The sequence below is a fragment of the Jaculus jaculus genome, chromosome 4, assembly GCF_020740685.1.
Source record: "Jaculus jaculus isolate mJacJac1 chromosome 4, mJacJac1.mat.Y.cur, whole genome shotgun sequence".
Lineage (NCBI taxonomy): Eukaryota > Metazoa > Chordata > Mammalia > Rodentia > Dipodidae > Jaculus > Jaculus jaculus.
The window spans coordinates 175146390-175170325 of NC_059105.1; the positions used below are offsets into that span (position 1 = coordinate 175146390).

General features: G+C 42.4%; 1 protein-coding gene across 4 annotated transcripts in view; it reads left to right on the forward strand.

The window, feature by feature from the left end:
- Bbx (BBX high mobility group box domain containing) overlaps nucleotides 1–23936 on the forward strand; it is a 277763-nt gene that overhangs the window by 85324 nt on the left and 168503 nt on the right. For all 4 annotated transcript variants that reach the window (XM_045146693.1, XM_045146691.1, XM_045146690.1 and 1 more), the window contains exon 3: nucleotides 18591–18664. The gene's annotated coding sequence lies outside the window, so the exon portion shown is untranslated. The remainder of the gene's footprint in view (nucleotides 1–18590; nucleotides 18665–23936) is intronic.

The following is a 23936-nucleotide window of genomic DNA, read 5'->3' on the forward strand; positions in this document are numbered from 1 at the left end:
AGCAAGACCACCAACTTCTTGAAGGTTGTGGGAAGGAAAGGGAGAAAGCTCATGGTCCCACCACCCGTTTGAGTGTCATTTCCCCAAAGACCTTGGGAGCCCCGAATGAGCCCTTGCCTCTCAAAGTCTCTGCCAACGCTCATCACCAAGCTGGGAACAAAGTCATTAACACTGAGGCCTTTTGTAGGCATTCCAAATCCAAATTACGGCAATATGTTGCTATTAACAATGATATGAGTGTAGCTTATTTTTAAGGGCTACTTACCAAATTATTTAGAAAATAATATATAACAAGAATATATAAATTACATTTATTTGCTATAAAAATGAAAACATGAATCTTGTTATTCAATTTATATTCTTTAGGTATATTTATTCTACTTAATGTTTTTCTGTTTTAAAAATAATACTTCATTTGATGTTATATATTTTAATAATTTTTTCTCATAACTATAAATATTAAAGGTATTATATAACTTGAAAAACTTATGTAATTTTGTAGTATCTGGAGTCTAACTACTTCTAATTGTTAACAAAATTAACTCAGATGTTTTACTCATAGGAGCAAAAATGTTCTGAAGTTATAAAAACTTCATGAAATTATTAACACATTGAACACAGATTTTGGGAAAACCTGAATCTGTGTTCCCAGGCTAGGGTCACTCATGTTCGGCTCCAGAATAAAATATTCCTGATGTATTAAACAACAACAGGAGGAGTCCGTGAATGGTATGCAATGCATTCAGTAGACTATTGTGACTCACCATAGTAATGTAAAAATATTTGGCCACTGGAGGGCTCCATAGTTTAAAAAATTACACTAAACCTATAAATGCTCACTGTAACAATTTAAACCGGTATAGAAAACTATGAAAGTAAAATTGCCAGTGATTTAAGACACTGAGTTGGGGCTGGAGAGGTCACATAGCAGGGAAGGCTCTTGCCTGTAAAGTCTAAGGACCCATGTTCTACTCCCCAGGTCCCGTTTAAGCCTGATGCCCAAAGTAATGCAAGTGTGCATGGTAGCACCTGGCACACGGTGGTGCCCACATCTGGAGTTTGAGTGCAGTGCCTGGCGGCGCTCATGCCCCTACTCCTGCTCTCTCCTGCTCTCGCTCTCTTGCACTTTATTTTTAAAAAGGTCAGTCTGTTGGGCTTGCCTCAAAAAACAACAACAACAACAACAAAAAACCAAAAAACTGAATTCGGGCTGGAGAGATGGCTCAGCAGTTAAGGCACTTGCCTGAGAAGCTTAGGGGTCTAGGTTCAGTCCTCACAGTCCCTGTAAGCCAGATGCACAAGGGGCACACGCGTCTGGAGATAGTTTGCAGTGGCTGGAGGCCCTGGTGTGCCTATTCTCTCCCTCTCTCTAACAAACAAACAAATAAATAAAAGTAAGTTAAATGTGTTTAAAAACACTGAATTATATAGTTGACTATAAATGAAAATTATGTGTATGTACAGGTACAATTATGTTGTATAAGCATTTGCTGCTTTTATTGGAATGAAAATAAAACACATTACCCAATTTCTCCTGGAAATGGAACAAAAAGGAATAATATATCTCTTAACTCATGTCAAAATACAGAACAAAGTACTTAAAACTTCGTAGTGAAGAAAGCTAAAACAGGTTAAGTGATTATTATTATTTCTCATCCTTTCTAATATACTATTGTTTAAAAAATACTTATTTTGCAAGCAGAGAGAGATAACAAAAAGAGACAGAGAGAGAGAAGGGGTGTGCAGGGACTGCAGCCACTGTAAGTGAACTCTGGTCACACGTGCCCCTTTGTGCATCTGACTTTATGTGGGTGGCTGCGTTGTTAAGCTTTGCGGGAAAGTGCCTGAACTGCTGAGCCATCTCTCCAACCTTAGATACTATCTTTATATGACAAGATAGTGTTTTTTTAAAGATATCATTGAGGTTAGTATTCACATTTAGTTTAATGAATTTTAGTAATATTAGTGACATAATTTAAGCCATCACTCCAGCCCTAAAAGTTTAATAAAATTAGGATTATATTTGAAATTGTCCCAAAAGCAAAAGTAAGATTTTTTACATTAGCCAGACTGACTGGCTTAGGCCTGTAATCCCAGGTACTCTGGAGGCTGAGTGATGCAAAAAGATCAGAAGTTCAAGGCTAGCCTGGGCATTTTAAAGAGGCATTGTCTCAGAAGTTAAAAGAACTAGGAAAGGGTTGGGGCAGCACTGGGGTGCTGGTGAGCCTGAGGCCTCGGCTTTAATTCTCAGCACACAGTTGCGTCACAGCTACTGACCTGTAGGGTTAAAACACTTACGTGTTACCATTTCTTTGTCTTAGATGTATAGTTGACACCTGTGTACTCTGAAAACTAGTACTGAGAGCCTTTCCTTTGTTCAAGTAAAATAAGAACTTCAAGGATGAAGAATGAGAGACCTATGTAACATGCATTGATGCCTGAAAGAAGCATCGCTTTTTAAAAATAATGTTTATTTATTCGATAGACAGAGCACCGTGCGGGGCGGGGCGAGCGGTTGCAGTGGGGCTTCTAGCCGCTACAGGCGAACTCCAGAACACGCGCACCTGGTGCTTCTGAGTGTATGTGGATCCTGAGGGACCGAACCTGGGTCCTCAGGCATTGCAGGGCAGCGCCTTAACTGCTAAGCCATCTCTCCAGCTCAGAAGCATCTTTTTGTTTAGGAAAAAATCTAGATAGAAAACTCTTAGTGTGTTCCTAAAAACCACAGTCTTAATTCCTTGCCCCACTTGAAAGAAGTATTTTTGTTTCCAGATAATTGTGAAGTGTTTACTTTTTATTTTTTTTAAGTTTTTTTGTTCATTTTCATTTATTTATTTGAGTGTGACAGAGAGAGAAAGAGACACACACACACACACACACACACACAGAGAGAGAAAGAGAGAGAGAGAGAGAGAGAGAGACAGAGAGAGAGAGGGAGGGAGGGAGGGAGAGGGAGAGGGAGGGGGGGAGAGAGAGAGAGAGAGGGAGAGAGAGAATGGGCACGCCAGGGCCTCCAGCCATTGCAAACAAACTCCGGACGCGTGCGCCCCTTGTGCATCTGGCTAACATGGGACCTGGGGAACCGAGCCTCAAACCATGGTCCTTAAGCTTCACAGGCAAGCGCTTAACAGCTAAACCATCTCTCCAGCCCAAGTGTTTACTTTTTAATGTTTGATCTGAGCTCTCAGAAGCTTACAGTTTCTAGAGCGGCTAAGCACCTCCCCCCCCCCACACACACTACATTTTGGTAGTAAGGAAACAGGACAAAATAAACAGTTTCTATACCTAATCATTTGAAAACTGTCCAGGATGTGTGAATATGTAGTTGCTTGCTCATTTCTACTTGTAAGGACTGTGAATCCTGAGCAGTAGCAGTCTCTGACTTGGTACCAAGTGTGCACAGAGGTTGGGCAACGTTCTGCAGTGGTGGCTATTGACTTGCTTTGTAGAGCCGCTGTGAAGTAAGGTAAGTGAGCTAAGCCGTCTTAGGCCGTCTCTTTCTTTCACACTACTTATCCTACACATGTCAACAGTGCTCAGGGTCATTTTGTCCTTTTTTCTTACTCATGTGATGGTGCCTAATGTGTCATATCTACTTAACAGTGATCATGTGGTACCTCTGGTACCCAGTACACACAGACAAAAATCCTTTTAAAAATACTTTATTTACTTGCAGGCAGAGAAGGGGTGGTGAGAGTGAGAGAGAATGGGCATGCCAGGGCCTCCCACCAATGCAAACGAACTTCAGACTCATGTGCCACTTTGAGCACCTGTGAGTTCTGGGGAATTGTACCCAGGCTGCCTGGCTTTGCCAGCAAAGACCTCTTACCACTGAGCCATCTCTCCAGCTCACAGACAGAAATTCTGATCTCCTTTGGCAGCTCCAGAATGCTTCCCTATGAGTAAGCTGGGTCACTGCGCTTGTTTTCACCTGGAGAGTATGAGAAAAATTATGGTATTTTAAGAAAATTTATTTATGTGAGGAAAAAGCATCTCAAAGTGAATTAAAGATGGTGTCAGAGGGCTGGGAGATGGCTTAGCAGTTAAGGCATTTGCCTGCAAAGCCAAAGGATCCCGGTTTGACTCTGCAGGACCCACATAAGCCAGATGCATAAAAGGGCGCATGTGTCTGGAGTTCATTTGCAGTGGCTGGAGTCCCTGGTGTGCCCATTCTTTCTCACTCTCAAATAAATAATACATTTTAAAAAATGGTGTTAGAACATTTAATGGCGTTAGTATCACTGGGAGACAGTGGGGAGGCAGCTCCCCAGTCCAAGACCTCTCCTCAGAAGAAGATGGGAGCCTTCTTTTCATCATAAGACAGGATTTCTGGAAGAGCCCACTGTGAAGCAGAGTTCCATGTTTAAAAAAAAAAATTTTGTTTTTGAAGTTAGGTCTCACTCTAGCCTGAAACTCACACCATCGTACTAGACTGGCCTGGAGCTCACGGTGATTCTCCTGCCTCTGCATGCCTAGTGCTGGGACAAAGGCGTGCACCAGCATGGCCTGGCCAGAGTTGGATTTTATTAGGAAGAGATTTTTAAGATAGAGTTATATGGGGATTTATAGAGAGGTACTTAGGAAAAGAATTAAAGACAACCAAGTGTAGATGTGGGCTTCTGAAGGGAGAGTCTTAAGCATTTAGAAGTAACCGTATATATAGATTTGGTGGCTCTCAAGTTACATCTCAAAGGGTTTGTTGTTAAGGAACTTAAAAAATTCGTTTTGATAAATGAGATTATAAAGTATCTTGGATAGGATTTCAATCCGATAAGATAAAACCAGGAGTTACAAGGTTTGTTCAAGGGGGTGAAGACACGCCTCTTACCATAAATGAGGTTTCCTATGAGATTCCTAAAAAATTGCAGGCTGACTGGTGGGAAAGGAGAAGGGCCAGGTATCATGGGCCTTTCACATGCGTCTTTGCGATCTGAACAGTCATATTTGGAGCATTTCTATAAAAAAGGAATATAGTATCTCTATGTGAGCAGTTTTTATAGTGAATGTTAATTGTGCTGGAATTCTTGACTCCCAGCTGGTGAAAGACTTTGACCACCTCTGGGATGAAGGGTCTTTTCCCTTCCCCTGTCACCTTCATTTTTACTGCCTTTCTAGCCTGCCTTGGATAGAGTTGACCTCCATTAGAAGGAGCAAGCAAGGTCGGTCAGCAAGCGCCAGTCCAGGTCCTGGTGGGACCCTTCAATAGGATATTAAAAATGCTCATTTCTTTTTTGTTTATTGCCACTTTTCAATTTTTTAAGTGTCTAGGTAATTTTTTAAAGTTGATTTATGTGGGGGAAAATGATCTGTAAAGTTTGAATGTGTGTCTTTCTTATCTTTTATATCAGATGGTTGAGATAACTCTCAGAGAATTGTTCATACAATGAAAATGAACATTTACAAAGAGCCCACCATGTAGTAATATGGTTCTTTTTATAGTTGGGTTTTAAATAAGATGGAATGTCCCTTTTCAGGGGAATAGTGGCTAAATACTTAGGAGGTTAATTACAAAGTATACTAATCCTACCAAGAATTAACCCCATGGTCTTCAATTCTGAGGTATAGTCTTACCTTAGAAGTATGGCTAAAGCTACACTGAAAGGCAATTTTGAGGAGGTAATGAAATAAAACTGTAGAGCTAAGTCTGTAAGGTACAAATTAGAAAATAAACCATTTTGCTGTCTTATAATTAGTAGCCTATTTTGGGGAGATATTAATAAAATACTGGCTAAAAAATTTAAAAACCTCTTCTAAACATAGCGTAACTTTCCTAACAATTTGCATTTTAGAGATTCCTCATCTTTTCTGTATAACGAATGAGCATATCCATAGATTTTGGTGGCTCTGTCTTATAAACTTGGAGGGAACCCTTATCAGTTCCTATCATAATTTTGATAGATTGCAATATCCTCAAAGTACTTCAAGTTCCAAAGGACAGTTTTATTAAAATATGTAATAATCAATGTCTTATATTAACAGTTTAAGTTTGTTGCCATATAAGGTTAGTATGTAGTGATGAGTTGCACAAATGTTAAGTTCTTTTTGTACATGGAAAGTTCTGTACTGCCTTTTAGAGAGTAGCAAGTGGTCATTACCCGCTCTTTAAGTGGTTTGACTAGTACTAATGTTGCTTGGGGTGTTCGATACAAGGGGCTCGGCTGTCCCTGTGCTGTGTCGCCGTGCTGGTCTCCGGTGCAGACGGCGGGGGGGGGGGGGGGGGGGGGGCGAGGCAGGCGTGGTCGTGGTTCCTGTGCGCTGTAGCTGCTGTGCAGAGTGGGTTCCAGATAGCAAGGCCGGGAGCTTTTTGCTTTGTTTTCTGGAAGAAAAAGAAATTTGAAATGCTGGGATCAGACTCTAAGGCCTCTGTTCCCTGTTTGAGTTTCCATATACTCATTTACATTTCTGCTTGACTGTCTCATTGAGAAGAGTTTTGGTAGGGAGATATCAAAGGGGGGGGTCTACTGTTTTCTGGACAGAACTGATGATAGTTTAAAAGCCTTAATGTTGAACATTCCTAACTGCTTCCTATTCTCATGTGCTAATTGATTTTAGTTTTAAGCTCTAAATTCACCATATAAAATTAGGTCTGATGCTTCTTTGTTATGAGTAGCATTTCTTTTTCAGATCAGCATTTTCACTTCCCGGACCATGCAGCCCGCAGCCGCATTGCCTCTTCCTACCTGCTGCCCACAGCGCCAGCGCCGGCCAGGGGCTGGGCCTCTTTTTACTGCGTGCTGCGTTTCTGCTAAGTCCATTTTATTTGGCCGTACTTTGCAATGCTGGGTCACAGTGCCCGATGTTGTTTTACATGCATTTCAGTTAAGGTGGTACCCATGATCTCTTCTTTTGGATATTTCTTCACTCTACTTGATGCAACTAAGATCAGATTATGTGTGTTTTCTTTCAGAGGTATAAACAGATAAAGTTAAAATAAAAATGCTTAGTTACAAATCTGTAGGTTTATTTACTGCTACCTGTTCTTACTCTTCCTCAGGTGGAGATTTCTCTTTTTCTAATTCAGGTGTGGCGTCTGTTAGCATGAGTTCTTAGGGAATCACGTCAAAGGTAAACCTAGAACTTCCCTGTTACAAGCCTTCGTCTTCTCTGCCTCTGCTGAATCATGAACGATTCTCAGTTTTATGAAAAAGCCTGTGCGTTCAGCAAGCACATGAATGCGGTTGCTTTGGATGGAAGAGTAAAGGGAGTGTGGTGTGAGATCACAAGAGTGCAGTCAGTTACAGCCTCTCTGTTAGCAATAGTGGTGAATAGCGTGCTGCAGGATTTGCTGTAATCTAGTAAATGTGGGGTTAAAGCTTATTGAAGTCTGTGTCTTAGGTTATATCTTGGAGATTCTCCAAAATTGTTTTTGATACGTGGTACTGACTAGACTCATTAAAGGCCGTGAAACTCCAGAATTGAGATCCAAGTTCATGGCTGTGGCTATTCCAGATACCGCGCACCCGGAGAGTGCAACAGCTAGAGTCTGGATATAGCTCCATGTCCAAGCAGGTTTTAGAAATTCCAGAATACCACAAAAACCTTAAATTTATTGATCTCCCCCCACTTTTTTAAAAAAAATCCATCTTACATCTAAACTAAGAAACAAGTACTTCTGTTGTTTCTGGGTCACCACAGATATCTCTGGTGTGAAGTGTGGGGTTTTGGTTGTGTTAGGGATGCTCATATAGGGCAACATTCTGACTCATGTAAGCTGTTACAAGGGACTCAATGAAGGAAATATTCATATATATCATCATATGCATTATAACCAGTTAGAATTAGCTTTAATAGTATGTGTGTTTTCAAGCTGCAGAGATTCTATTTCAAACATATATTCAGAGCTGGACCTAATGGTGCAGGTCTGTACTTCTGTATATTGGCGAGCCTGAGTCAGGGGGATCACAAGTTCAAGGATGGCCTGGGCTACCAGATGAATTCAAGTCCAGCCTGACAAACTAATGAGTCAGTGCTCCACAATAAAGAGTAACAAGATGTCTGGGATGCAGCTTAGTGGTACAGGCTTGCCTAACTAGTGTGACCCTAAGTTCAGTCCCTGGGAAACCCTTCTCCCCCACATACAATTAAGCATATTCATGATGGTTTTGATGCTGCTTGATTTTAATCATTCATATATTTGGTTATGGTTTTCTAGAGGTATTTGTGGTCATAGCAGCAAAATATTGCATGCTTTTGCTTATATTACTTTTCCTCCTAAATTTAAGACAAGCAATTTTAGGCCATAACTGTGCTCAGATAGTGAATTGTGGGCCACTCTCCACTAAGTGTGCCCTCATACACAGGAAAATGAAATCCCATTAAATTATTTTTAGAGGTCAAATTAACATTTACTGTTTCTCAGTGTTTGTATAGAAACTTGGAACTACTTTTTATAGGAAATATAATTTGAAGAAGTTGCTATAACAAGAGTAGAAATTTAAAAATTAAACATACTGGGCTAGAGAGATGGCTTAATGGCTAAGCCGCTTGCCTGTGAAGCCTATGTTGGACTCTCCAGACTTCATGTTAGCCAGATGCACAGAGGTGAAGCAAGCACACAGTCTCACATGCCCACTAGGTGGCACAAGTGTCTGGAGTTTGATTTCAATGGCTGAGGCCCTGGTGTGACAATTCTTTCTCTCTCTGTTGCACTCTTGCTCGCTCTCTAAAAAATAGTTAAACATCTTGACTTGTTGAATATCTGTTGTGCCAAAAACTGTTGAAATTAAGATTTGAAATTGAGTAAAATATATGAGTATTCTCTTTATTTCTTTTCATGACATATACTTTTTTAATAAATATTTTATTGAAACCAGAAAACTGAAAGGCATTTATTTTTTCTCCTCTCACTTTCTGCACTAGTTGCTATGCAGCACAGCTCGTTCTTATCTTGTGAGCAGAGCCTTGGTTCAGGTTTCGTACCTTTCCTCCTTAGCTGCAGCGCATCGAATGGGGAAACAAGCTGGCTGCCTCAGCTTTGGTGATGCTTCCACCTCAGGTAGAAGCTTGGATAAGTTTAGGCCGGTTCTACTCGCTGTGCACCACAAAAAAAATAAAAATAAATAAAAATAAAAAAAAGCACTTAAGATTCATGAAGAATTTTCTCCTAAAGTGGGTTGGTTTGTTTCTAACCCAAAACTGTATAGTACACAGAGACATTTATGTCTGCTAATTTCTGCTTAAGGAAAGCCATTATAGACTATATACTTTTTTAGTTGGTTATTTTCCATTTTAAGTAAGATTTCTACAGTGAGTTGTCTTTTTATCTTGAAAGATGAGAAAATATGCTATAAATCATAAGAAGTTAGATTTGAAGACACTAGCAATATTGAATTCTGTCACTGTTAGCCTTGTCTTCAGGACTGCCTCAGGGTATACCTCCCCCGTTGCCTGGAAGTCCTTTTCACTGGCAGTCCCTGGGGTGGTAGAACCCTGAATTCTCTAGGTCACTAGGTGAGAATCAGTAATAAAGAATAAACTTGTGGTAATACGTGAAGAACATTTTCTTTGATATTTTGCAGTAGCTTGATTTAAACCAGATGTTGACTCTTCCTTTACATACTGACTGCGTCCTTAGAAGTGGCTCCTCATGTAAGGGGCCTAGTCCTGAGCAGTCATTACTGGGGGGACATCTCTACAGAGCTTTTGATTGTTAGGCCTATGCCTAGTTTTAATGTAGGCTGCAGTTCTTTTTTTTCTGTTTATTTTTTATTTTCACAATTCTTATTAAAATTTTCCATAATTATAAAAAATATCCCATGGTAATACCTCTCCCACCCCCCGCACTTTCCCTTTTGAAATTCCATTCTTCAGCATAGGCTGCAGTTCTAATTGGTACTGGGTGTTTCTCCTGGAGGTGAGCACTTTAGGGGGATTACTGTTCTTATACTCTCAACTGGCATTGGTTCATCATTGTCAAGTCAGCATATAATTTTAATACTTTTAACATGAAGTAAATTGACATTAATTTTAATTAGTCACCTGTACTTTTCTGAGCACATTTAGTACTCTCAGTAAAATTGAAGAGGAACTATGGAATATTCCCAGAACCCTCTGTCTACATATATATAGCTCAACTTTTACTTTATGGTGTTTATAATATTTTGAAACACAAGGAAGTACTTTTCATGCTCTCGCAGGTGTTCTAGAGCTGAGACTGTCCTCCGCACCCCGAGAGCAGGCGTTCTAGAGCTGAGGGCTGTCCTCTGCACCCCGAGAGCGGGCGTTCTAGAGCTGAGGACTGTCCTCCGCACCCCGAGAACGGGTGTTCTAGAGCTGAGGGCTGTCCTGCACACCCTGACAGTGAGTGTTCTAGAGGTGAGACTGTCCTCCGCACCCTGACAGTGAGTGTTCTAGAGGTGAGACTGTCCTCCGCACCCCGACAGTGGGTGTTCTAGAGCTGAGGACTATCCTCCGCACCCTGACAGTGGATGTTCTAGAGCTGAGGGCTGTCCTCCGCACCCTGAGAGCGGGTGTTCTAGAGCTGAGACTGTCCTCCGCACCCTGAGAGTGGGTGTTCTAGAGGTGAGACTGTCCTCCACACCCCGAGAGCGGGTGTTCTAGAGCTGAGACTGTTACATACTCCCCTCCTGGCCCTATGGATGGCAAACTGTCTATCCAACTGGTGGATGACAGTACAAAAGGCACCGTGGTGTTGGGACAGTGGTACTGAGTGTGTCGGGAACTGTGGATTCTCGCCTGCGCCAGCCTCTGTCTGGCTGGGTGATCAAGACTCAGCTTGATTCCCTGCATCCCTCACAGCATGTCTACTAGGGACACAATGAAGCCCTCCAACCCGGGCACTGTAGAGGGCAGAGACAAGCACCCGCCACCAAGCCTTGGGCGTTGTCTGACCTCTCCCAAGCCATCCAAATGCCTTCTGTGCAGTCACAAGCTGCCTGGGTCTCAAGGGCCTTCAGCCATGGAAACGAGGCTAGACTTCCCTGACGTCCTGTACGGATCATTTCTTGGAGTTTTCTGATTTGAAAGAACTAAGCATGCTGTTATGTAATTTTTCTCAGGAATACTGGTTTGCAAATAATAAGTGAAGAAGGCAGCATTTTGACCTACTGGGGTCACTTTGGAGAACTGCTCTGCATGTTTCTATCAGGAATCCTCTTGTGGTTATATATTTGGAGCAAGACTATTTCTCCTGGTATGCTGATAGCTAGAGAGCTCTCAGCGACAGCCTTAAGGACAGGGGTTCTCTATGGACAGGACAATTTTACTGAATAAGACACAATTTTAAATGTTATGTTTTGGGCTGGAGAGATGGCTTAGTGGCTAAGACACTTATCTGCAAAGGCTAATGACTTGGGTTCAATTCCTCAGTTCACACATAATGCCAGATGCACAAGTTGGCACATGTATTTGGAGTTCATTTGCAGTGGTTAGAGGCCCTGATGTGCTCATTTTCTCTCCTCTCTCTCTGCCCCTTTCTCACTCAACTAAATAAATATTTTTTAAAAAATTAGAGTTTACATTTTTAAAATTATGTTTGTATAATTTAATATGGTAACAAAGGGAAACAAAGAAAAGACCAGTGCCCTTTACTCTTTAGAATAGAACATTTCCCATTTATTCTTATGTAATTAGCAGGGTCCTAACTTCCTTTTATAACACATGGCTTTAACTTTTTTTTTAGTTAAAATGACTTTTTTGTGTATTTTATGTATTATTGATGATGTGCAGCAGCCGTGGGAATTCTTTAGTATCTCCAAGTACAAGGTGGTCTTGAAGTTTCTCCAGTGGGATTAACTTGCAGTAACTTTCCTGAAGGTTCGCCCTGATTCCGAGAGAGTGTGGTGGGCATCTGCGTGAGGGTGCCCCATCTCTGAAGGGGACCCTGTTTGGCTGTGATTGTGCTCGCCCTTTGTTTTCCAGTTTCACGCCCTGTGGCACAGAACTAATGCACCTTCACAAGGTACCTGGGCACCCTGTCACTACTCCTGATGTAGCTGCTGGCAAGTATATGCTTTTCATGTGCTTTCTGGAAGTGATACTCTTTCTGTCTTAAATGTGTAATTTCCTCTGCCTGAGAAGGTCAAAGGCACGATTATGTAGTTCATGGGAATATAAAAGCAGCATTCAGTGCCTCCCTGCCAAGCCATCTGACTGCACTGATGCCTGCTCATTTTCCACCTCCACTTATGGAAACTGCAGATCCATGCTCACACCATGTTCCCTGAAGCAACAATCTCATGGCAAATAATAATTATAGTCAAATATCAAATCCGGTCATATTGAAATTGTTAGAAGTAAAATGTGGTTGCTCAGGCCAGTCAGAATTAAGTATATGTTAAAGCTTCCTAAATTAAAACAGAACTTACCTTGACGCACCATTGACAGAGTAGCAACCACCCAAGCAGCAAACCTCGGTGTGTCTGCAGTGTCGCTGTATTAGAGGCTTTGCTCTCCACCTAGATTCCAGTTACACATGCTTGCTGTATAACAAACACTTCGCACTTATCTCCTAACAATTGTTTCTTTTTTATTTCCTTTATTAGCATGTATTCATTGTAGGTAGTGATAGGTTTCAATTCTTTTTTTTTTTTCTCTTTTATTTATTTATTTGAGAGGGACAGAGAGAATGAGGCCGATAGAGAGAGAGAGAGAGAGAGAGAGAGAGAGAGAGAGAGAAAGGGCACACTAGGGCTTCCAGCCACTGCAAACGAACTCCAGACACGTGCGCCCCCTTGTGCATCTGGCTAACGTGGGTCCTGGAGAATCAAGCCTCAAACTGGGATCCTTAGGCTTCACAGGCAAGCGCTTAACCGCTAAGCCATCTCTCCAGCCCAGGTTTCAATTCTAATGGAACCTTAGGGAAGCAGGAATATCATGCCAATTCCGCACATAAAGCGTAAAGGCCGCGAGGCTTAGGAATTCGCCACCGTGGCAGGTGGTGCACCCGAGGCTGGCAGGCTCAACACAGCCCATGCGGCTAAGTGTTCTCTGCTGTTGAGATTGTGGACAGGAGACCGAATCTCCTGCCTTTCTCATTTTCCCATGTTTTGTGTTCTGCCTTTCTTGCCTCCTAACACTTCCAGCAAGTCATGTTGTCACCAGTAATGAACCGTGTTGCACAGCCTGTGCCTCCAGCACCCTCTTCCAAACCATCTCTCCACGCCCAGAGTCGCCTGTGCTCAGGTCCTGCTTCCCCCATTTCCTGCACGACAGCGCCTGCCTTTGTGCTTTCTAACTCCAACATCTTGGCCTGTCATTTTGTCGCGTATTATGTAGTACTCTGTCATTGTGGCACGTCTTCCTCAGTGCCATTCCCCAGCTTTCCTCGGCTTTCAGGAAACGACACTGCAACACAAAATAGTGAAAAACTAAATCCTGTGCCCTGGTGTTCTGTTGGCGAGTGGGCAGGTGGTAGTTTCTGAGCTGCACGTGTATCGTTGGCACAGTGTTGTGTGCTGAGGGGAGGACGTATCGAGGTCAGGTGAACGCGCCACATTAAACGTAACTCCTTGGCGAGGAAACAGGTGGCACATCCGGGATCGCTTTCGGTCACTGCTGGGCAGCGGGAACTGCAGGACTTACTTGTCTTTACTGCCGTACTTAGTGTTTCCTAAGCAAAGCATCCCTGGGTCATGACGAAATGACAAGCTTGCTGGGCTGGAGAGATGGCTAGTGGTTAAGCTCCTGCCTGTGCAGCCTAAGGACCCTGGTTAGAGGCTTGATTCCCCAGGACCCACGTAAGCCAGATGTACAAGGGGGCACATGCCTCTGGAGTTTGTTCGCAGTGGCTGGAGGCCCTGGCACACCCATTCTCTCTCTTTCTGCCTCTTTATCTGTCTGTTGCTCTCAAATAAATAAATAAAAATAAGAATAAACAAAAAACCTTTTTTAAAAAATAGCAAGATTATGATAGGAAGGTGACACAGAGCTCATTCAGATTTATGTTCCTTTAGAAGATTTTCATTCTTAGCAGAGCTGACATTCATAATGTCAGGAAAAGACTGATGCCTGTGCAGAAATCCCCGTAGTTTAGGCTTCAAGCTATAAAACACAGGTGGATCATAGTAGCAACAGTCTTGTTTTTCTTCACACATGCATGCGTGTGGCACACATGCATGCACACACACACACACACACAATGTGTCCTTGAGTTTTTTTTTTTTAATCTATGCAAAGACATTTACTTCATCCAATGATTTGGTGGGAGGTCAGACTGTCCCATCTCGTTCTGTCCTGTGGTGGACAGTAGTGACCTCAGCATGGTACTCATTGGCAAAACCTGCGTCACGGGCAGCACAGCCCCGTCCTTCTCACCACGAGCCCGCTTCCTGCGCCTGGGGCCGAGGTTGAGCAGACAACGAGGACATGTGGAGAGGAGGAAACGGGCTTTAGCCACGTCGCTGAGGTGTGGACAGCAGACCTGAGCGCGCTTTACTACGTGGACGTCCGAACTTGGGGCGTGTCTGCGCAAAGAGTAAGTTGGTGAAGACGTCAAAACTCTCAACCGCGTTGGAAGAAGTTTTGGAACCAGGAGCAGTCTGTGTAAGGAAGCGCCAGTGGGGATTTCCGGGCGGCACGGTGGGGAGGGTGGAGGCTGTGTCCCCGGCCGGGTGTGCACCCGGACTCCTGTGTCCTGCGGCCGGGTGTGCACCCGGACTCCTGCTCTGTGTCCCGCGGCCGGGTGTGCACCCGGACTCCTGCTCTGTGTCCCGCGGCCGGGTGTGCACTCGGACTCCTGCTCTGTGTCCCGTGGCCGGGTGTGCACCTGGACTCCTGCTCTTGTGTCCCGTGGCCGGGTGTGCACCCGGACTTCTGCTCTGTGTCCCGCGGCCGGGTGTGCACCCAGACTCCTGCTCTGAGTCCCGCGGCCGGGTGTGCACCCAGACTCCTGCTCTTGTGTCCCGCGGCCGGGTGTGCACCCGGACTCCTGCTCTGTGAGCGCCACTTGCCTGGCTCTGGCAGCTGACTGTGGAGTAGACCTGCGGCTGTTTTCAAAACGCAAACGTAACAGAAAGCTATCGTTCAGAAGCTCACTTTCTAGTGTTCCCCATTTGGCCTTCTTTTCCCATTAAGGATAAAAGCATGTGTATTGTGTATTTAGATGGATGGAGACAAATGTATTTTTGTTTTTCTAGCAAATTGGTTATTTTTGTTGTTGTTGAGTTGTAAATGGTGAAGAATTTGTATCATGCATTGTACAATGTCCAGCATTCTTTTTCCTTTGAATGTAACTGATCCTTAGCAAATAATTGAAGTCCAGAATGGCTTTCATTGAGCTTGATTGAGTTAGGGTATGTATGAAAATGAGCTGGTCAGCTTCGTCTGTTGTCTGGAGGGAGCTGATCAAAACATGAGCAGCAGTTGCTCACGGGGACCCAACGAGCTTGTGTGGAGTCGCACACAGCACACGGTCACCTTACAGTTCCTTTTGCACTCACGGGGCAGGAGTGACATCAGGGTACAAAATACAGTTTTGGCATAGAAGGGGATTTTAAGATAACATGCCTTTGGATGTTGTCTTAGACATTAATACTAAGTGGAAGCTTGGCTTATTGTAAGAAGAGACAACTTGCTTTTTACAACACAGCACCCCAGGGTGCAGGCTGTGCCCAAAAGCTAGTGGCTTTGAGGTTCTTCAGTGGCTGTTTACACCATATATTTCAAATAGGTTTTTTAGATGCCAAATCAGACACCCTATCTGTGGTGAGAGGCAAACGATATTTATGAGGTGGCAGTCCCCCTGTTGTGATGAAGGCTTAGTGTTTTCATAGGGATTAATTCTGAGCTGCCTCAGATTGTTGCTGGCCAGCCCTGAGGTAGGCAGTGTCATGGGAGGGGACAGAGGCCTTGAAAAGGGAGTGGGAAGTGTTTAGCAAGCCTGTAGGGGTCAGTCATGGGGTTCTGAGATTCCCCAGGCTCTGTAAGGTGAGTGGGATTGAGATGGTACCTCAACTCAGGCAGGCGGGTGCCAGGTAACCCAGATAGAGTCAGCCCAGGCTTTGGTTTAAGGACATATGCAAGTTGCCATCATGTTTACATTTTGCATATTTGGTAACCTGACCTTCTGACATTTAATATAGCGATCCAGTTCCATCTAATCAAAGCCTTTGTGAAATGCAATAATGTATATGCAGGATAGCTTACACAGTTACTGTACTTCATCTCCTTTGGGCATGTGTAGGAGCTACAAACACCTCGTTTCTAGATTGGCTACTAGAGAAGTTTCATTTAGCCACTTTCCCTGGAAACTGACCTCTGCACTATGACTGACTCCAGTTATTCAGAATCTTTGGATTGAAATTCACCACAACAACCTTCTATTTTCTTAGGAAAGTTAAAAATAAAAAAAACCCATATTAGCTACCACAAAATTAGCCTTCCTCCTTTCCCAATCACAAGTCATACATGATTTAACAGTTACCAAAATGAGGTGTAAGTAGCACATATTTTTGGCAGATATTCCATTATAGAAATGAAGAAATCTTAGGCTGGAGATATCGCTTAGTGGTTAAGGTGCTTGCCTACAAAACCGGAAGACCCAGGTTCGATTCCCCAGCACCCATGTAAGCCAGATGCAGAAGGTGGCACATGTGTCTGAAGTTCATTTGCAGTGGCTAGAGTCCTCTCTCTCTCAAATAAATAAAATACAAAAAAGACACATAAAAATAAGTGAATCTCTAGGTGCATCTGAAGATTACTAAGGATTTATCTGTGAACCCCTGGAACAGCTTCTGCAGGGTGAGGAGCATGTTCCCTCGGGTAACATCTGCCCGAGTAAAAAGAGTCTGCGGCGCTCGCTGCTCCTGACCAAGACTGGACACATAATTACCTTTTGAGTTTACAACAGTTGATCTACCTGGCAGTCAAAATTACTTAATGAGTTTTGCTCATTATAACATTTTTAATGGTTCTGTATACTTGCTTTTATGGGTTTACATGAATGGTATGTATGTGAATATGAAATACAGCTTATGATATTTTCTTAAATATTTAAAATAATAATATTTTTGAGACTTAGTAGATGTACACTACTCATTTGATCAGTTTGGGGCATTACATGCGTTATTCATAAAACTTTTAATTTAAACATATCCATATGTGTCCTTTGAAGTTAGTTGTAAAAAATCTTTTATTAAAAAAAAATCATGCTTTTATTTTCAAATGTGTGGGAATGAATGAGTAGCATCTTTCATGAAGTAAAAATCACTTAGCATTTTATTCCTTTTTTCCTTGGCTGTTTTCATAAGCACTATATGACAACTGTATGAACTAATTTTATATAGAACCACCCAGTGAATTATAACACATTTTTGATATTTAATGTGAAGATCCAGATTGTTTATGTACTGTTAGCTAACTATGAAAAAACTCACTCTTTCAGGCAAGCCATAAATGACTCCTGCCCTTGCTAGTGCTGGGAGTTAGTATTTGATGCCCAAGTTATGAGCTCTTTGGCTTGTAGATTACAAAGGAATGCCTTGCCAGACTCTGCTGGAGGCCGGCTTTTCCCTTCTAGTTGAGTGTAGATTTCGTATTGCCATGGTGGCCAGCTGGAATTGTGTCTCAGATGGAAACTGAAGTGAGAATTCTTTAATTCTTAAAAATGATGTCATTTCAGAATCTGTTTATGCTTCAGTGTTTTCTTGTAAAATGTTCCATTTAACTTATATTGATTGTGACAACTTCTCATGTTTTCTTTGTTCTTTATACTTAGAAACTTAGAAAGTTAAGAATTTTGTTCATTTTTCTCTATGTACATCTTATTCTTAGCTGTTGCTTTCTTGTTTATTCATTTTTATTGCCTGGTTTCATTCATTTTCTTTACAATATTCAAAAAATAAATTATAAGACATTAATGTCAATAAAACAGCTTATCTCTTTGAGTCAGAGCAGTCATTTAAGACATCTTTTTGTTGCGGTGAGCTCCACACTGCCCGGGTGAACCCCTGAACCAGACCGTTTATGGGGGGAGTGGCATTTATTTCTGGCGTACAGTTGCAGAGGATGTTCCATAATGGTGAAGAAGCTGGCCTTCCTCACACTGACCCACACTGAGGAAAACCCGCTACCAGCACCGTGAGCCAAACCACAGGCAAATAGCCAGGGACCCAGGCAGAGCTCGCTCTGTGTACCCTCGCTGGAATTCAGATCCCCCTCCAGTGACATGCCACCGCTCCCCACCCACCCACTGTCGCTGGAGCCTTCCTGCTAGGGGCATAAGCTGCAAGCTCAATTTTAATTAATGGTACCTGAGTCTACTGGGGGACGTAGATTCAAACTACCACACCTGAGGTCAGCCTAGGTGTCAAATTCACTCAACTGTTCTGCAGCGAGTTCACCTATAATTCTGTATTTGATTCTAGTCCAAAGGTCAAGAAAGCGACTGCATATGGTGTTAGGTGAGCTTAGGCTCGGGAATTTGCCGTGGGGACTGTCTGGACTATCGTTGGTGTCCGTTGACGATGGGCTCTCCGGGCCATGTTGCCTCGCTGGCAGAAGTCCACGTAGACATAGGTGCTGCGTCTGGTCACTGGGTCGTCCATTCATTTTATCGGGGTTATTTTGTCAGAGAAGAATGAGGGAAGGGTTTATGGTCTAATTTTAACCACCCTGCTATGGTTCTTCCACAGAATCCTGCTGCATCGCAGAAGCCGGCCGTCCTGATGTTCCACTGAAGTCACAATGGAAGGTGTTGACCTGACCGGTAAGAGCTGGGCTGGCTAAGCACACACTTCCCACGTGCCCACCCGCAGGGAGGGAGGCCAGCGTCCTGGGCGCGTCCCGAGCCGCTCGTAGGAGACGGTGACAGCTGCTCATTTCTGTGTGCGTGCGTTGCGTGCGTGCATCCGTGTGTGTAACATTCTAATCTTCATCAAGTAAGTTAAATCTTATGGATGTATTTCAGTTAACTTTTCCCAAATCTCTGACTTGTGTTTCATTGCAGTAGTGTGTTATTGGTGAAAGTCAACTTACTAAATTCAGGGTATGTAGGGATTTCATACTTAGCAAATATCTAACTGGTTAACTTGCCCAAAGCCACCTTTTTATACTATTGTTGGCTTTAACTGAAAACTGAAGTAGCAGAGCATTGTGGAGTTTTTCTTTCCTGTTAAAATAATAGAGGGGTGTGTGATTACAATGGGAGGAAGCCACTTAAAATATGAAAACTACAAATTTAAGAAAAGGTTGAGATTTTAAAATATTTACAGGGGGCTGGAGAGATGGCTTAGCAGTTAAGGCGTTTGATTGAAAAGCCAAAAGATCCTGGTTCAATTCTCTAGGACCCACATAAGCCAGATGCACAAGGGGCGCATGCATCTGGGGTTTGTTTGCAGTGGCTGGAGGCCTTGACGCGCCCATTCTCTCTCTCTCTCTCTCTCATCAATAAGTGAAATATTATATGAGTGTGTATATGTATGTATGTGTATGGGAAAAAGTATATAAACTGAATATCCATTTGTACTTTTTCCAGTAGGGTCTCACTTTAGCTCAGTCTGACCTGAAAGTCACTCTGTAGTCTCAGGGTGGCCTCAAACTCATAGCAATCATCTTACTTCTGACTCCTGAGTGCTGGGATTAAAGGCATGTGCTGCCCTGCCCAGCTGTTCATGTTATTTTTGAACCTGTTTCTTTAGGGAAAAAGTTTATCAACTTTAAACTAAGGCAGTTTTTTAAAGTTAATAATGATTAGTTAGTTATATGCATAATTTTTCCAATCTGGGAGTAAAATCTGCAATTCTCAATATGTGAGCACTGTGTAGGAAGCTGGTGCTTTGTAAGACTGAAGAACTTGCTGTGAATTAAAATGAGTGAATATAGTCAATAATATAGTGGATATTTTCAGGAAAGGAATTTATATTTTTTTCTAGTTAATTGAAAATTAATCTGAAATCTTTTCTCTTTAAGCATTCTTGTTAGCTTGCTAAATATCTCTAAATTATGCGTGTCTATGTTCCTGTTTTAATAAGGATGTGACTGAATGTACTTTGTGCTGTGAGCTTACATATGCTCCTAGACCATTCTTTTGGATATTATTATTTTAGATTATACATAGAATAAAATATGTAATATGGGTTAACATACATTTACTATAGGGATATTTAAACACCAACAAAACATTAAGGTCAGTAAGATAACTGGGTTTTGTTACTGTTTTTCTTCCTCATTGTCCCATCTTTTTAAAGCGAAATTTGTTAGAAATACAAATTCTGGGTTTAAGAAAGCCAGTCGGAATATAATTACCAGTTTGCTGAGTCAGAAGGATAGACTGTAGAATCCTCAAAAGTAAACGTGATAGTAAAAAAGCATGTATGTTCCTCACAAAACAGCGTTTGATTTGAGAGAGGAGCAGTGAGCTAGCGGGGCTTTACGCGGGAGCCGCGGACTTGAACCTGGCTGTGAAGCGTTACAAGCACGCGCCTTTCACTGCTGAGCCGCCGCTCTGGCCCACTTAAGTTCTTAGTGGCTCCCAGTGGAGAGTTGCATATAGTTAGGGTTAATGAAAGTTAAGTTAGTGGCAATACTCCGAATCTGTTGATACGATATGCTGGAGATAAGGAAGGGTGCTTCATCCAGCCTGCAGAAACCACATCGTGTGTGAACATTAGCGTGGCCGGCCTGACCAAGCAGCCATGGACCTGTGATTTCTGAATGTTCATCTGCCTAGTGCCGTAGAATACACTGTACTTACTTAAGCAGAAACTCACATGGTTCATAAGAGTTAAGATGAAATTTTGACTGCAGATGGCTATGACTACATGCTTCTAGCTTATATTTATGTTTTGTTTATGCTCTTGTCTTAAGTAGAGGATTTTAAGAAACAAAAAGGATACCATACAGAAACAAGAGCAATCTGAAATTCCAAGCACGGGTGCAGCAAATCTGAGAAAGCTGATATACTTGTCAGGCCAGGCAAACTCATATTCCGTTATGAAGGGTCCCCAAACTTCAGTGTGTGTCAGTAGAGGTGACTTTCCATGCTTGTTGCCATCACTGGTACAGCGTGTCCACACTCTTCTGTCCAGGAGCCAAGCGGCACCGTCGCCTTTCTGAGACGCACGTGACTTAGGGCATGCTGGTGGACCTGCAGCTGCTGATGTGGCTGCTTGGAATTGGTACTTGCCAGTGTCTGCCATATTTCACTGTCCAAAGCAGTTCACTTGGTGAACCCCAAGTTGTAGGCAGGAGTGGTCTTGTAAGAAAGGCTGCTGGGGAGGAGCAGTTTATATTTTGACTATCATCTCTGAAAAATAAACATTTACTACTTTTAGAGATTCTAAATACACATGATGTTAAAATTGCTATAAGTCCTCCAATGAGTACATGTGTTTAACACATAAAATTACCATAAATCCTTTTTTGTGCCAACTTTCAAGTAATAAAGAAGTGACATAATTAAATTTTTAATGTTTGAACCATACAATCTTCTCCACTGTATATAATACAGTTACATTATTATTTAATAAGTAGTTTGGAAATTATGACAGATACTACATTTATTAAAATTTAAGGTGAATTAAAAATTATTTATTTGAGACAGCAAGAGAGGGAAAAAGACAGAGAGAGAGAGAATGGGCATGCCAGGGCCTCCAGCCACTGCAGATGAACTCCAGATGCATGCACCACCTCGTGCAGAAGCTTACGTGGGTTCTGGGAAGTCTAACCAAGGTCCTTTGGCTTTGCAGGCAGACATCTTAACTGCTAAGACATCTCTCCAGCCCCTTAAGTGAAATTCTGACTGATGATGGCTATGATGACATGCTTCTTGTTTATGTACATAAGATGAAGAAACAGAAAAGATGCGATACAAAACCAAGAGTGATCTATGAACTGATTATAGGATCCAGTGAACCTGGAAGCATGTTATATTACTTGTATGTGACCTTCTGTACTTTGCATACAGAATGAGGGAAAGGATATGGGATACAGTTATTCCTGTTCTGTTCGATTAGGGCCCCACCCTTATGATTTCAGTTTATGTTTATTATCTGTTTATTGATCTTCATGTTGGAGATAGACACTTCAAATGAATTTTTAGGAACAATGTTACCTCTATAATAGAAGTGGTCATTTTTCTGTACTGAAGAATGAAATGGAACATAAAAGAATTTCCTAGCTGAGTACAGTGGTGCTGCCCTTAATCCCAGCCCTCAGGAGGCTGAAGTAGGAGGCGCACTGTGAGTTCAAGGCCAGCCTGGGCTAAGGTGAGACCCCATCTTGAAAAAGCGAAACAAAGGAAAAATTTCTTAGTTATTTCATCTATAAATAAGAAACTTGGTTAGTTCTACTCTAACAAGATGCTAAAAATAGCTTTACTTACTTAGATGGGAGACATTTCCAGTCACAGAATTTATATTTCTTCCAGTTTGAAGTTATTGTGCATGAAAATGAGGTTCCTATAAGTGAAGGAATCAAGTCAAATAACTTGAGAATCAGAATAATTTATAAGAGAGAAGAATTAAATTACCGTGGAAATTGGCATTCCTGAGTTCTTGTGGTCATATAGGAATGGAATGTGTTTGATAATTAGGTTGAAGAACAGAGTTAGGGTATGTACTCATTTACTGTCAAAAATGTAGCATTTGCATGTTTCATTAGCCATTAGTCTCTCATGTTGTGAAACAAGTGAGAATTTAAGCAGGAAAATGGCATATAATAAGGTTTTAGTAAACAGAAGAACGTATGCATTTGAAAACCTCCTCGCAGAAGTCCGAGTCCGCAGTGGACATGTCCACCTGTGTACAGGGGCGCTGCTCTTCCTCCCTGCCTCCTCTCTCTCCTCCTCCCTGCTTCCTCTGTGACAGCGCAGAGGACACTCTTCTCCTTGCTGTGACAGTGTGCTGTCCAGAGCTCACTTCAGGTAGGGACGGTTCACTTGTGCTTACATGTCGTGGTGAAGAAGGCCTGTGACTAGGGTTTTGCCAGCGGCAGTGCAAGCGTGCTTGTTCATACCTCATGCTGGAGTAGAGAGCAGAGAGCTGGGGCTTGAACGGGAGAGAGACAGGAGAAGAGAGAGCTGATCGTTTCCTTCCCGTCGGGGGCATATCCCCACAGCTTTCTTCCACTTGTCAACAGCACCACACTGAGGACACCAAGGCCCAGCTGCAGCCAGAGGGAAATTCCTCCTGCAGTTCTTGTTCAGAAGATTTGTACCTCTTATTAGAACATACACTACGTTAATTGGGTATTTTATATATGCACATCAGTTTATGTTGCTACGACTGTACATGTACTTCTCTCGTAGGATCTCTTCAGGATGTTAGCACGGCTTACCAGGAGGTGTTCACATACGTTTATGTTCCTAACACCTGCACACAGTGCCTGGCACGTGGAAGTCTCTCTATGAGCATTTGATGAATTCATGTTACCACATTTGCATTTCATTAGTCTGCGTTCTATTGAATGTGGTGTTACTAGCATCCCCTGTTTATATGGATAATTATTTTTGCTTAGCAGAGTTCAGAAAGGAGATATACACATCTCAGTCAAAGGTCTCTTTCTGCCTTGCAGTTAGTTCTGTAATCACTAAGTGTTGTTGGGCCTGAGAACTTGGAATAAACAGCAAAACAGCCTGGAGCAGCTCTTGGTTCATTTCACGTACACTTGCTCAGCAAGTAGCAGTCTTCTCGTGATGTGTGTGACGTCAGTGGCAGCTGTGCACGTGGTATCATGTGAACACTGTTGTTCTGTAGGTAGCCAAAATTGTTCCCTCTGGGCTTTAAGAGATGGTACCTGGACTCAGCATATACTGGAAAGGTTGACCCAAATCATTTAGGTGTTGTATTGTGGTATGTGTGTGTGGGTATATTTAGACTATTTGTATTAGAAATCATTTGTGAAGATGATAGATGACAATATAGTATGTTAGATTTTATATTTGTTTCTATAACTTTTGCTAAGAATTATTAATTTTAAAAGATGTACCTATTACCAAATATACCCTCATGATAGGAGTTTTCTACTTTGGGCAGGGTTTC